The 13,042-nt window shown below is 47.3% G+C and overlaps 1 protein-coding gene across 5 annotated transcripts in view; it reads left to right on the forward strand.

Moving 5' to 3' along the window:
- Positions 1-13,042, forward strand: part of SV2B (synaptic vesicle glycoprotein 2B) — a 102,392-nt gene that overhangs the window by 10,805 nt on the left and 78,545 nt on the right. Inside the window, exon 1 of one of the 5 annotated variants that reach the window (XM_073304208.1) lies at positions 4,826-4,846. The exons of the other annotated variants lie outside the window; for them this stretch is intronic. The gene's annotated coding sequence lies outside the window, so the exon portion shown is untranslated. Of the gene's footprint in view, positions 1-4,825; positions 4,847-13,042 lie in introns of those variants that run through there. 5 annotated transcript variants of the gene reach the window in all.

Below are 13,042 nucleotides of genomic sequence, written 5' to 3' on the forward strand. Positions count from 1 at the left end.
ACTGGGTCTGATCCTGCAGTCATTAGAGTTGACTTCAATGTGAGTTTTGCCTCCCTAGGGAATACAGGCTCCAGGCTGTTTTGTGTATCGGATAGGCCTGATTCTACTCTCACTGACATTATTGCTGTTATTATTATTTATTTGTATTATGGTAGCACCTAGGAGCCCAGTCCTGGACCAGGACCCCATTGTGCCAGGCACTGTACAAGCACAGAACAAAATCACAGTCCCTATCCCAAAGACCTTATAATCTAAATATAAGGCGAGACAACAGATGGATATGGACAGGCAGACGGTTGGGGGGGGGGGGAGGAGTAGTACAAGGAAATAAGGAGACGGTATGAGAATGAAACAATGAGGTATCCTTTCAATCTCACTGAAATCAGTGCAACCGAGAGCAGAATTTGGCCTTGCTGTGTTTTTCCATACCCAAAGGGCAACCATTTGCTCTCACTTTAAACTGACTTCACTTTTTCCATTGAGGATTGAGTACAAAAAAGAACAAACGTAGTCGCCATGAGAGAGCAGCACGTGCCTGTCACCTGTGAAACATGCTGCAGCAACTAGGGGAACAAAATGGCTGAAGCCTCGGCACACAGAGTGAATTCTTTGATGGTTAAAGGTTCGATACACAGAAAACCAAGGTGTTGAGGTTTCATAGGTACGTATACCATAGGCGCTTAGTTAGTGTGTTGACTGCAAAACCCACTAATAAATCCAAGTTACTAGCAGCACAGTGAAAAGTGGCATTCAGATATGTGCTCCCTGTAGCTGTAGATTGACACATCCTCGTGCTAGTCTCATCTCTGCAGGAGAAAAGCAAAGCAGGTGTTTTTTGTATGGACGGGGGTGGCAGAGGTGAAAAGTATTTTAATGTTTTTGTGGCTGCCTCATTAAAGGTCGAGCCGGCTGCTGGTCTGCAAAGGTGTCCTCTACCCCTTTGCTGGGACGTTGCTGGAATTCAAGTCTCATTGGGTGATGCTCTTTACGCTGCATCGGCGGCAGAATTCTCACTGCCCCAACCATTCCCTTCTGTGTGCCCTGGCTCCTTTTAAACCCGCTCACTCTTTATGCACAGACCATGCATGCAGAGATGCACAGGATCATTTTTAGTTCTTCCCCCCTTTGGGGTGGGGGGGGGAAGGTTACAGTTGGCTGCCTCCATGGTCACCTTCATGCACATTGTTTCTCTGTATTCTGGGTAGGAAGATGAGGCGTGAAGCAGCAGTCAGAGTGGGGTAGAGAGGAAATAAAGTGAGGAGGGAGAGCAAGATGACATGCTCGCCCAACAGCCAGGAGAGGGGCAAGTGCAGCTGTGACTGATTTAACTAGCAACGGTGTACATCTAAGAATAGGACTGAGGCTTAGTGAGAAGATATGGAAACCCCCTCTTTTGAGGGGAAGCATTCTAGGCCCATCTAAAATGTGTAGCTTCATAACCTGGACTGGCTTTTACCATCTCCGATATCAGCCAGTGAATTGCCTGGATTGGCCATTTTCCTTTAGGACCAGCCCTGGCCTTCCCCAGGGAAAGCGATGAAGAGATTTTTGTTGCTGAGGATGACTTTTCCCTGTCGAAAATTGCTGGAAGAGGCACGTACTCTGGGTTCAGTTTGGGGCAGGGAGCGAGGGGGGCTCAAGAGTCAAGCAAAACCTCGGTCTCAAGCTGTTATACTGTTACTGCAAACTCTGACACTAAGCAGAGTTCGTTTGTAAGGATGCCAAAGAGCCTTTACCTGGCCAGGGCCTCACTCTGCTCTCTCCCTCTCTGTGGCTGCAAAATCATTCAGCCACCACTCAAAGACAGGGGTAGAAGACAGCAGCCATTCAATGCCAGCAACACGAGAACAACACCTTGTAGCAGGCCCTAGCAGGGGAAGTAGAGAATGCTATATATAATTGAAACTACAGGAGAGATTTTAGGTAGGAAAGTAAATGAATGTAGGAGGTGTGGACCAACACGGCTACAACAACACTGCAAATCCATAATTCAGTACAGCTCCTAAGACTGATGTTCTGTTCTGGCTCACGGTGGCTCTTGTGAGAGGTGGGTTGGGAAGGAGGAGGAATTCATCGGTTTTTGACTGGGTGCTAGAGATTTTAGACTTTGGCTTCTGCTGCGCTGCAGACCCAGTCAGTGCTGCTCATCACCTCACCCACCCTTAGCCAATGAAACATAAGGCCCGCCTGGGAGCGGGAATGCAGATGGGGCTAGGGGAAAGGTGGATAGGGTGGTTGGACCTAGCAGAACCCTCCATAGCTAAGAACACCAAATAATTTCCATGGCAACATGTCATTTTCCAGCCCCAGGCTCTGCCTGAAGGTGAGCTTTGATTTTTTGCAAGATGTGGGAGTTGGAGCAAAACCCCATCAGCTCGTGTTGAATGAGGAAAGTATGGAACAGACACAGGAACCAGCCCCTTGGCAACAGATTTTCTTTCTGACTCTTTGTGTGGGCTGTATGTAGTTTTTGTTTGGCAGTATATTTCTACTGCCAGTGGGAATAGCGCCCATCTGCTGCAGCCAGATTCAGTGAACAACTGAACATAGTTCCTGCTTGGAGGTTTGGGCTTTTATAGCCAAATGGGATCTGATGGATCACCCTTCCTGTCCTCCTGCCCTGCGGCCACACATGCTGTCTGTTACCCTCTCACATGCAAACACCCCGCCACGCATCTATCTGGAGACAGCATGCCTCAGATGAGGGGGATTTCTCTTGCCCTTTCTGACAGGTGGTCAGACTGTGGCAGATTTCCTAGTTTTCACTGCTTTCATTAAGACTTACAAGCCTCTGGCCTCCTGAACTCACATGTAACCTCTCCCAGTGTACCCTCCACCCACTTGCCCTCCCCAGCAGCACCTTAACAAAATCACTGAACAGGGAGGCCAGTCCTGGATTTGGGCAGTGGCCCTGGGATCTTTCAGGAGTTCTTTAATGTACTGCATTCAGACTGAATTCCTGCAAAGGAATATGGGTTTTAAAAATGGAACGGTGTTCTTTTTCTAGGGCACCATTGTCTGTAGCTGCTGAGTTACTAAGGTGATGGGCATGGTAGCACAATTTAAATGCCTAGGTAGACAGACAGGTAGATCGATTCTGAGTGCAGTCACCTGAGTGTAAATCCAGAGAAGTAAGCAGAGTTCCTCTGGATGTACACGAGTGTAACTGAGACCAGGGTCGGGCCTGTGAAGTATGTAGCAATGTAACTGAAAAGAGAGGCTGTCCTCTGGGTGATGCACCTTTAATTGTAGTGGGGTCTCTCTGCCCGCATTGAAGGTGAGCTGGCTTTTGGTCTGCTTTGTGCCTTGGACTTGGAGTTCAGATTTTTTTCACAACTGGGGACAGATTTTCCGGAGACCTCTGCACATCATGTGTGGGCGCCGCACACTTGGAAATCTAGCCCCGTGCCACCTCCTGATGAAACGTAGATGGGCACTGGTAAAGACCAGGCCTCGCTGCGGATGAAGTATTTGTCTCTAACTGTACCAGAACGAGGTACATTTGCCGCCCAAAAGCGACAGTTCTACGTGTATTTTTAATTGGGCTGGTTCATCTCAGGAATCTGACTTCTTTTAATTAAGATCCTTTTTCAATGGCATGTTAAATTATTGATACGCGGGCACAGATTGAGGCATTCCAGTGACTTCTCAGCCTGATATAAAGCTGCACCTGCCAATTAGTCAAAGTTTCCAGGGACTCAAAGGGGGTTGCGGGGCCCTTTGCCTCTGAGTTACTGACCTGACTTCAGCCCAGCATTGCTGTCTGAAGGCTGTTTGGGGACACTGTGTGAAGTATGTGTGGTGTCTATTTCTACGGGGCAGGTGTCTACCTGCCGAACCCTCCCCACTTGGTGCTCATTGGTCCTTTTGATGACAGCGGAGAGGCTAAGGAGGGTACTTCAAAGTCACATCTCACTCCGGAGCAGGGGTTGTTGCCTTTTGCTTTCTCCAGGCATGAGACTGGCAAATTGAAACAGAGTGTTTCTAATGCAAGTAATGAGATCTTGCATTTATTATTTATTATGAATTATCAGTATGTGCCCGTACGTCACTGTGCCATCTGGGTGCCCTGTAATTGCATGTAAGAATGTTTCTTAGTTAGCACCAATTATTACTTATTATTTAATAAGCCCATGGAACTGGAGCCTTTCTCCCCTAAGGATCCCAAACGTTATAGATGCAGCTATAACTGCAGACGTCTCTGGTGTGGAAGGCAGCAGCAGTTTTCACAGCACACAGTCACACTAAGAGATTAAGGCAGGAAATGAAGGAGACCCCCACAGCCAGTCGAAACTGCAGAGGGAATGTAGGGAAGCGGGATATAATGACCCAGGCTGGAATTTGGCCAGGATACTAGGGTTCTTGCAGAAAAGGCCAGGGGAATATTACTAACCGGAAGTCATTAGGACTTTGGTTTTTCATCTCAACTGAAAGCCGGTCCTATGGGCACTTTAGCTAAAGCAGCTGTGTTAAGTGATATCTTACATATTATTGTATTGCAAAACAAGCCTTCTCTGGAGGGCTAGGGCTGAGAGCACAACCCACTGGCGCGTTCCCCTCTGCGACACTCCACAGAGTCTGTTATAGCCGCAGTTCCTGCCTTTTCAGTTCAGGCTGTAGCAGATCATGCTTTTAGCTCTGGCAGTCCCTTGCGTTTCGGGGAGGGTTTGAGATCGAGCCCTGGGCCTTTGTACAGCCCGAAGGGCAGAAAGTTAGATTCACACCTGAGGGCAGCTGTGCGGCTGGAACTGTCCGGGAATCAGCAATGAGGTTGCTTCAGAGAGATGCTGTTTGAAACCTGCCTGGCTGAGGCAGCAAACAGGCCACTGGTCTGCTTTCTGCCATGGTGAGTGTGCAAATGAAAGGCGTGTTTGTTGTATAGGGAGAGGATTCACTAGGGAGGTATAAGGAAAGGGCCGCTCTCTGTCTCTCCTCCCCCACCTGCACAGCACCAGGCAGCTGGTGCACGCTGTGTACGGCTGTGCTGCTGATTAAATATTGAAAGGCTTTGGTTGCTTTTGTGCGGAAGCCCAAGTCCAGATGAAAATGAGGCTGTCTGAGGACAAATCTGCCCTGGCAGAGCGGGGCCTCTCCTCTCTCTGGATTGATATTACAGTACGGCTTCCACTTGGGCAGGTGCGAATAGTCATTTGGGTGCCCGTGTGAAGGCTCACATGGGACTTGGGTGCCCAAGAGATTTTTGTTCGGTCACACCTGAGCTGACTGATGGCCGAGGGGAATGATGAGTGTTGACAGGTGGACTGAGGGTGCAAACAGTATTTCGGAGGGACCCAGTGGCACTCAAAGCTGCCCAGAGGTTAGTCATGACCAAGGCTAAGCCAGAAGGCTCAGGTTCAAGCAGCAGCCCCTCCTTGGCTGATCTGCTCTTTGTGTCTAGAGAATAAGGACCACCTTCCTGACCCACACAGCTCCGGTACACACCTCCAAGAGAGAGGCACAGGGTGAGGGATGGAGACAGAAGCAGAGAGAGAGAGAGAGGATTTGCTGTGGATTTAGCGGGTTAGAATGGGAGAGGAGGAGAGTCAGGAATAGGGTGGGGCTAGAGGAGGTGAGACGGAGGTGGCAAGGACTGGGGCACACCTGTTGGAGTTTTGGGGAGAGGGTCACTTGGGAACATAGGGACAGCACCATGGAAAGGCTGCAGTATGGTACCAGGCTGGGGCTGTACGTCATCAGTCAACACAAGGAAAGAAGGTGGCAGGCAATGTAGGCTGGGACTTGGGGGAGGAAAAGCCCTTAACCACCTAACAGAGTCTCTGAGCGTCAGAAAACCTCCTTTGACCTCACTGAGGTGCAGGACATAGAGGGGGGAAAATGCGTTCCTGAAACCATCTGGGTTGAACTTCAGGGGGAAATAGAGAGACTGACCCAGATGAGCCCTGGTCTTTCTCCGTCCCCACCAGGGTCACCACGGCACTCAGTGACTTTGCAAAGGATGGGGTGGGAATGCTACTATGATCAGCAACACACCTGTGTGTGCCTAGAGGACCCCCTAAACTCTGTGATCCTCAGGGCTTCCCAGGAGCTGCCCTATGGATCACGAGAGAAGCAGGAATCCTTTGCCATGTGTACTGGGCATCAGAGAAGGCACAATTTTCCCTCTGAGTGCACTAGGGGGACACAGTTCAGCCACCAGAGATAGAAAACATACCTGTTTTATGGACATGATGGCTGCACATGGCACCAAGATGTTCCTGGCTGTGGTGGCAAGATACCAAGGGTCATTTCATGACTGATACCTTGACACTGCCCCACCACCAAAGTATTGGCCCAATTTTTAACCTGAGCCCTTGACCCCTGCTCTGTGTTGAAGTGAGACCTTGGGAGTACTTGCCCAACAGCTCACCCCCAAGAGGTCATTTCTGTAACTGTGGTGCCCATTTCTGGGTCTCTGTAGCTAGACTTCCTCTTATCCCCTCACTTTTTTTGCCATCTCTCCCACTACCCCAGATCCTTTGGGGTTGGCCATTACCCTGTGGGATCTGAAAAACACCCTGCTTTTATGCTGCTCACTACTGGGTGCCTGCATGCAAGGTACTAATTTACGTAGGCTAATATCCTCCTAATGAGCATTTCTGACAACTCACCATGTTTGCATGGGTTGCTTTGGAAAATCGCAGCAAACACTGAGCATTCAGACAACTTGGGGCAGCAAACTCCAGTGCTGAAAATCCCTTGGGCATCCGGCTTCTACTTGGAACCCTAGATGGGGCCCCAAATAGCTATTTGCACCAGCTCACGCTTTTGATGTGCTGCCCGTGATGTGTAGAATTGTCCCTTCTCTGCTTCCCATTCCACTTTCACACAGAATAGGAAAAGCTGCTTCCATAGCACTTTTAAAAGCGAGTGACCAATTTCTCCCCTTGCCCTCCATCTCTTTCTGAGTCTTTCTGCCATAGGTTGACCCATGGGAGGGTTCCTGAAGTGTCATGTGTGTCACGCTGGATAGGGGGATGCCGTGACTTTTAGAAATAAAAAGGACATCATTGCCCAGGGAACACAGTGTCTTATAGCAGTGCGGTCCCAAAAGCTGGCCCAGCTAAGCCGGGGAGCAGCCAGTCAGTTTGGGCACCCAGTACGGATAGCATATTTTTTCAGAGCACTAGCATGGCCCATGTTTTGCTTGGAAAATTCCCTGTGTAGTTTGAGTTACAAAAGTGGGGGCCTAAATCCTCTGCAGAGTGTTCAGAGGGGGCCTGTTGAAAAATCCCTCTGAATATAGTTCAATGTAAATGTGACAGCTAGATGAGTTCCAAGCGCAAATCAAAAGGAGGACTTGTGGCACCTCAGAGACTAACAAATTTATTTGAGCATAAGCTTTCTCCAAAATCAAAAGGAGAGCATTGCTTGCATGCAAGCGTGTTTGTCTATGTGAGAGACAGTGTGTTTTGTCTGTGCGCATGTGCACCCTCAAGGTAGAAGGTTCCTTTTCCTGGGCAGCTGGAAGAGTATGGTATGAGTGTGCACACCTGGTAGCATAGACAGTGCATGTTTATCCAGGGAGTAGTTACATACTTGATTTTAATGCTGCTGTATTCTGTAATTACTCTGGATAGATTGGCATCCAGACATCTGGTAATAACTGGATGTTACCAAACAAACACCAGTGAATGGAAAGGTAGCCTGGCCACTAGAGAGGGGAACAACACAAATAATGTCTGGGGGTTGGATAAATAACCCAAAATTCATTTAGTGTATCCAAACCTGAGTGGATATAGGGAAAGCCATTGGATGCCAACAGATCACAGAGAGGAATAGAGCTGCGAGACTGGTTCCTCTGGAAGGAAGAAATTCTTTAAGGGATAGTGTTTATGTATTTCTTACAATGGACAATTAGCCTGAGCAGCAATCATTTCCCTGGCTTGCTTCATACGTGTATTGTTTTAGAATATAAAACCAGCAATAGAACGTTAAGCCATATCTGAAACCGAGGTAAAGGAAAGCCTCCTGAGAGGTCATTTCAGTGCTAATGGGGGTCAAGATGAGTTCTATTTGCAGGGCTGCCCAGGAACATTAGCAGAGTCTGACAAGAAACACAGTTTATCGACTTTCTAATTTGACCACACCGATCATGAAAAACCCACAGCTGCCGCCTGAGCAAAGAGAGGCGTTCAGATCAAATGCCTATTGTGCAGCAGTCAGTGAAGGCCTGGGCGAGGGATTTGGGCTTTGTGTTATCTCCTCACCTTTACTCCACCAGGTCTCTCCCACAATCAGATTCAAAGCCCCACCATCCCCTCCGTGTCAGGTGGATTATGGTTTTCGAAAGAGCTCAGAGCCAGTAATTCAAGTGCTCAATGCCCAGATTCTCAAAAGAGCTCATCCCCGTCATGCATACAGCATGTTCACCGGCCCTGATAATGGATTCTGTGGAGCCCTTCTGAAAATTCTGGCCACGATGCCATTGGTTGCATGGCCCTTGGCAGATGAGTCAGAGAGCTGACTTCTGTTGGGCTGGTCACAGAGTCAATAAATGGAGGTGCTTGCCAGTCTTTGTAGATGTTCATATAACACACCATGTGCAATCACATCTCTTTCTAGTGTCTGGACCCAGAGACTATAAAAGCCTGCTCCTTACAGATAAAAGGAACCTCTTTTAGCTCAAGTAGGTCTTATGCTTTGGGTGCTGAAGTTCCCAGGTTCCATCTCTGCTGTGAAGCGTGGTGCCTGTAGGGGAATAGCCATAGTTTGTTACAACATGGGACTAGACCTCCTGTGGACCTCACATACTTGGAACTAGCTTAACAGCTGGATGGCCTGATTTTCCAAAGTGCTGATCACCAGGCAGTAAATTGTGAAATTGGTGGGAACTACTGGATGCTCCACTCATATGGAAGTTAGGCCAGGAGTGCGTAATGCAGTGGCTTAGTGCATCTGAGCCTGTCTCCCTCCAACAGAGGACCCCACTTAAAGGAGTTCTTTAATGCAAATAGTGGAGATCTGAGTTCTAGGACCTTAAGTACCACAGTGTCTGTAATATATGTGGCCACTTGTTTTTATATGAATTCACACTTAGCGCTGCATGTGGCCGTGGTTCTGACCTGCTCTCTCTCTCCCTATATATAATATCTGTGGTTTAATTTAATTCTTGGCTTCAAAGCAGGTAGTTGGACAAGGGGGAATGCATTGTCAGAGGAGTGCTATCAGGTTGACAAGGTTACAGTGCTGTGAATGCAGGAGAAGCTTTTGAAGCGATAAGTCAGAGCATGACTGTGTGTGTAGAACTTCGTGTAGAAGCACGAAGGAGAATGACAGTTCAGTCTGCCATTTATTGGCAGCAGGGTGACTTTTCAGATTGGAGTAATAAATGCATTTGATACCTTTGAACTGGAACAGAATGAGGAGTTTCCCACCCCTGACATCACATTGCCTAGTGCAGAGCCTGTAAGTGCCAGCTGGAGGATTTCTCTCTTCTATCCAGAAGAGCTATAGGGGATAAAGGAGCAGTTTCCGTAATGAACTCCTGTGTTGCTGTGTTAATTAGTGGTGGAATCTAGAATGTTGGCAAAAAGGTGTTACTAATTTGGCCACAGATGCAGCCCAGAGCTAGAGAGGTTGTGGGTGAATTTCATTAGCAAAAATCAGCTAATAGATCAGTCCAAGCATGAGGTATTTGAATAGGAAATACTGGGAAGGTTTTCTCTACTGGTCTGCATGACTTTCACAACACTGGGTTTCGCTGCATAGCTTTGCTTTGTATCCATCTGGCACTGTTTGCTGTCTCGTGAACCTGTCCGATCTGGTCATTCTGTCTCCATCATGTCCTATAACTCCAGAAGACCAAGCACAAGAGAGTGCTGAGTTTGTTTTTTCACACGTTCCTTTCCATTCAGCCAAAAGACTGCTTCTAGCAAGCTTTAATTGTAAGGCCACTGGTATGTCTCCATGATAATGCGATTCATACATGTTTCACTGTTCATTTTCTAAATGTTCCAGGTAGCCAGATGTTTTTTCTTGGGGGTGGGGCTTATAGAAAGTGCAAATGATTTGGACCCAGGTGCTGACAGCAAGATCACCAGTTTTGCAGAAGATAGAAAAGTGAAGAAAAGTAAATAAGGAACAAAATGAGCCAGACTTCAAAGGCAGCAGGCAACTTCTATGGCTGGACCAACGTGGTTCAATATCAAGAGATTTACAATTGTCACTCTGTCTACCCAGCTTCCTTATCTCGCTAGGTCCCTTTGTGTTATTTCTTTGTCCTTACTAGGACATCTCCCCATTTAATACCATCTGTGAATTTCATCATTGTCCTGTGTGCCTCCTTCCAGATAATTCACAAAGCTGTTAAATGAGAAGAGATCAAACAGTGGGCTCTGAGTTACCCCAGTTGGCAGCTCACCCCAGTCAGAACACGGCTTTATGCCATTACCCTTTGTTTATACCCTCCTTGTCAGTTTTCAGTCACAACGTAGTGTTTCTACTGAAGCCGAGTAAGCTTTGGCGAGACACTTCATCAACTGCTTGACAAAAATCCAACAGTATTACCCCTGTGGTCAAGTGACAGTGGTAGAGACTCCCAGAAAGAGCTGCTTTCTTTTGACATTAGTCAAAGAACATGATTAGAATAAGGAAAAAAATATCATTAAGGATAATGCCACACACTCTCTCTCTCTGCTTCAGTGGAGAACTTCTGCTTAGTAGCTTCCTCATCTCCCTTCCTGCTACAGGGTTAGAGGAAAACACTCCAGCTTGCATGGCAAGAATCTGTTCTTTATAAGGCCCTTCCCAAAATGCTGCTTCTTGCTCATAGATACGATGATAATTCCATTTGAATTTCACTCAGCCCTGCTGGAGAGAGAAGACACCTGAATCCAATACCTTTGCTTTCCTAGGGCTTGTTCCACAGTCTGTTAAAGTCAATGCAAGTTTCCCACAGACCACTATGGGCTCTGGGTCAGGCCCCTAGCAATTGCTATGCCACACTGTGAACAAATTTAACCCCTCATCATCCAGGTTTGCACGCTCGTTCAAAATGCATGAGTAAGTGTAAAACAAGGATTTTGCTGTCTGAAGTGGAGGCTTGTCCAGCCAAAATAAAAATAATCTGTTCAAAGGTCTGCAGGATTAGAAACTTTTTGAAGGAAGCGGTTCCCCTCCTGAGTCACTGACATTCACAAAAATTACAAGTGGGAATAGGGCTGAAGCTTTTCAGGTCATCCAATTAAAATGCCTTCTGTGGTGGGATTCCACATGCATTAACCAATTCCACACACGAGCAGTGAGATTTGTTCAGGGCAAATAAGCGCTTTTCCCCATAGCATGAGGCAGGGCCTTCTGAGCACACCTAGCTGCCTGCATCCTTCTTAAGAACTCATGCTTGGGAGAGACACAGGTATTTTTTGAAGCAATATTTCCAGCTGTCAAGAGTGGAGTGGATTAGATCCCCATTATGTCATTAGGTCAGCCTGGTGATCACATGGTAGATTAATAAGCAACAGCTCTAATAATTAGAGTGACCGAGTTTCTTCTGCATGCAGTAAGCTTCCTAAGAGGGGCTGAGTACTAGCAGTGATTCCTGGGGGGCTCAGAGTCTCGCTCAGCATTTGTCCCTCTGTGATTTGGCTTTGGGCTTTGGAGTGTACATCAAACAGCTGATCTGCTGCATTAAACATCGCTGCAGCATTCAATTTAAGCACAGTTGCTCTTTCAGTAGGTCACCTGTCCTCCAGTGTTTAAAGGAAAGAAGGTGGGGTGAAAAGGGGGCTAGGGTGGATGCAACATTTAACCCTTTCTGCACTCTAGGGGCATGAAATATACAGAGAAGAAAATGACCCCAGTGGGGCCCTATGGACTTGTGCGATATGTTGTGTTGAGCTTCATTCTAATCAACAGGTATGCAGGCACCTGACTGGCCCTGGTCCTGTCCCATGAATGCATATGGGAGGGCAAGGGCTGGCTGGTCCTGCAGCACCAAGAGCATTGCCATCTCTCAGATTTGCCCTGCAGAACAAACTCCTCCCCCTCACAGCACCTTAATATTGTGATGTCACATCACGGTGCAAGGTTGTCTAGCAGCCCGAAGAGGTAATCTGTGGAGTTTCTCTATCCCACAAGCCCAGCCTGCAGGACTGACCTGTGAAACTTGAGACAGTCCTGCAAAATGCGGGACTTGTGACAAACAAGCTTCTAAGATGCTAACATCTTAATTGAATGTGATTTCACTTCTGATCAACTAACATTTCACAACATCTATCCTTACCTGTATGCTGCCGTTAGGTAATGGGAGTCATGTGTTTTCTCTAATTTTTTCCATCCATGTGTGGAATAAATTTTGTTATGTGCACAGAGGTATGTGGAGATGTGCGCCACCAGTAGAAACAAAAAACCTAGACAATATATATATATATTTTTAAAAGTTACCATAGGGATAATTACTCCATCCAGGACAAGTGAGGCATTTTAGAACTCACTATTCAAAGAATTAAATGTAAGTTTAAGAAAAATAAAAATTATGAAATGCATAGACCAGTCAAAACACTAAAATAACACATTTTGAAAGAATAAAATTACAGAGAATATGTGCATTGCAGGAAGTACCAAGAAGTGATAACAACAATAATACAACTATGTGTTAGGAAGTGAGTGTGAAAGAGATGGAGTGTGTGTGTGTGCGCGTGTGACAGTGTGTGTGACACAGAGACTCTGTGTGTATGCTGGCTGCTGGGGACATTTCTGAGAGACGCCCTGCGTTGTCTCTTTAAGACACTCACTGAAAGCTCTCCTGAGCCCTGTTGTCTCCCCTCCCATGCTCTGCAGAGATGGGGTACATAGGCAGGGGGAGGCGGGAGAGAGAAAGTGTGTGTGTGTGTGTGTGTTAGAGAGAGAGAGAGAGAGAGTGTGAGCTGGCTGCTGGGGAAATCTCAGAAACGGTGCACTGTCTCTTTAAGAAAGGCACTCAGCCACTCACAGGTCACCACAGAAGCTCTGGGAGTCTGGAGTCAGGCTGTGTCTTCTCTGCACTGCTCTGCGGAGATGGGATACAGGGGTGGGGGGACACCCTGACCTCAGCACCTTCCCCTCC

Source organism: Lepidochelys kempii, chromosome 10 (assembly GCF_965140265.1).
Source record: "Lepidochelys kempii isolate rLepKem1 chromosome 10, rLepKem1.hap2, whole genome shotgun sequence".
Classification (NCBI taxonomy): domain Eukaryota; kingdom Metazoa; phylum Chordata; order Testudines; family Cheloniidae; genus Lepidochelys; species Lepidochelys kempii.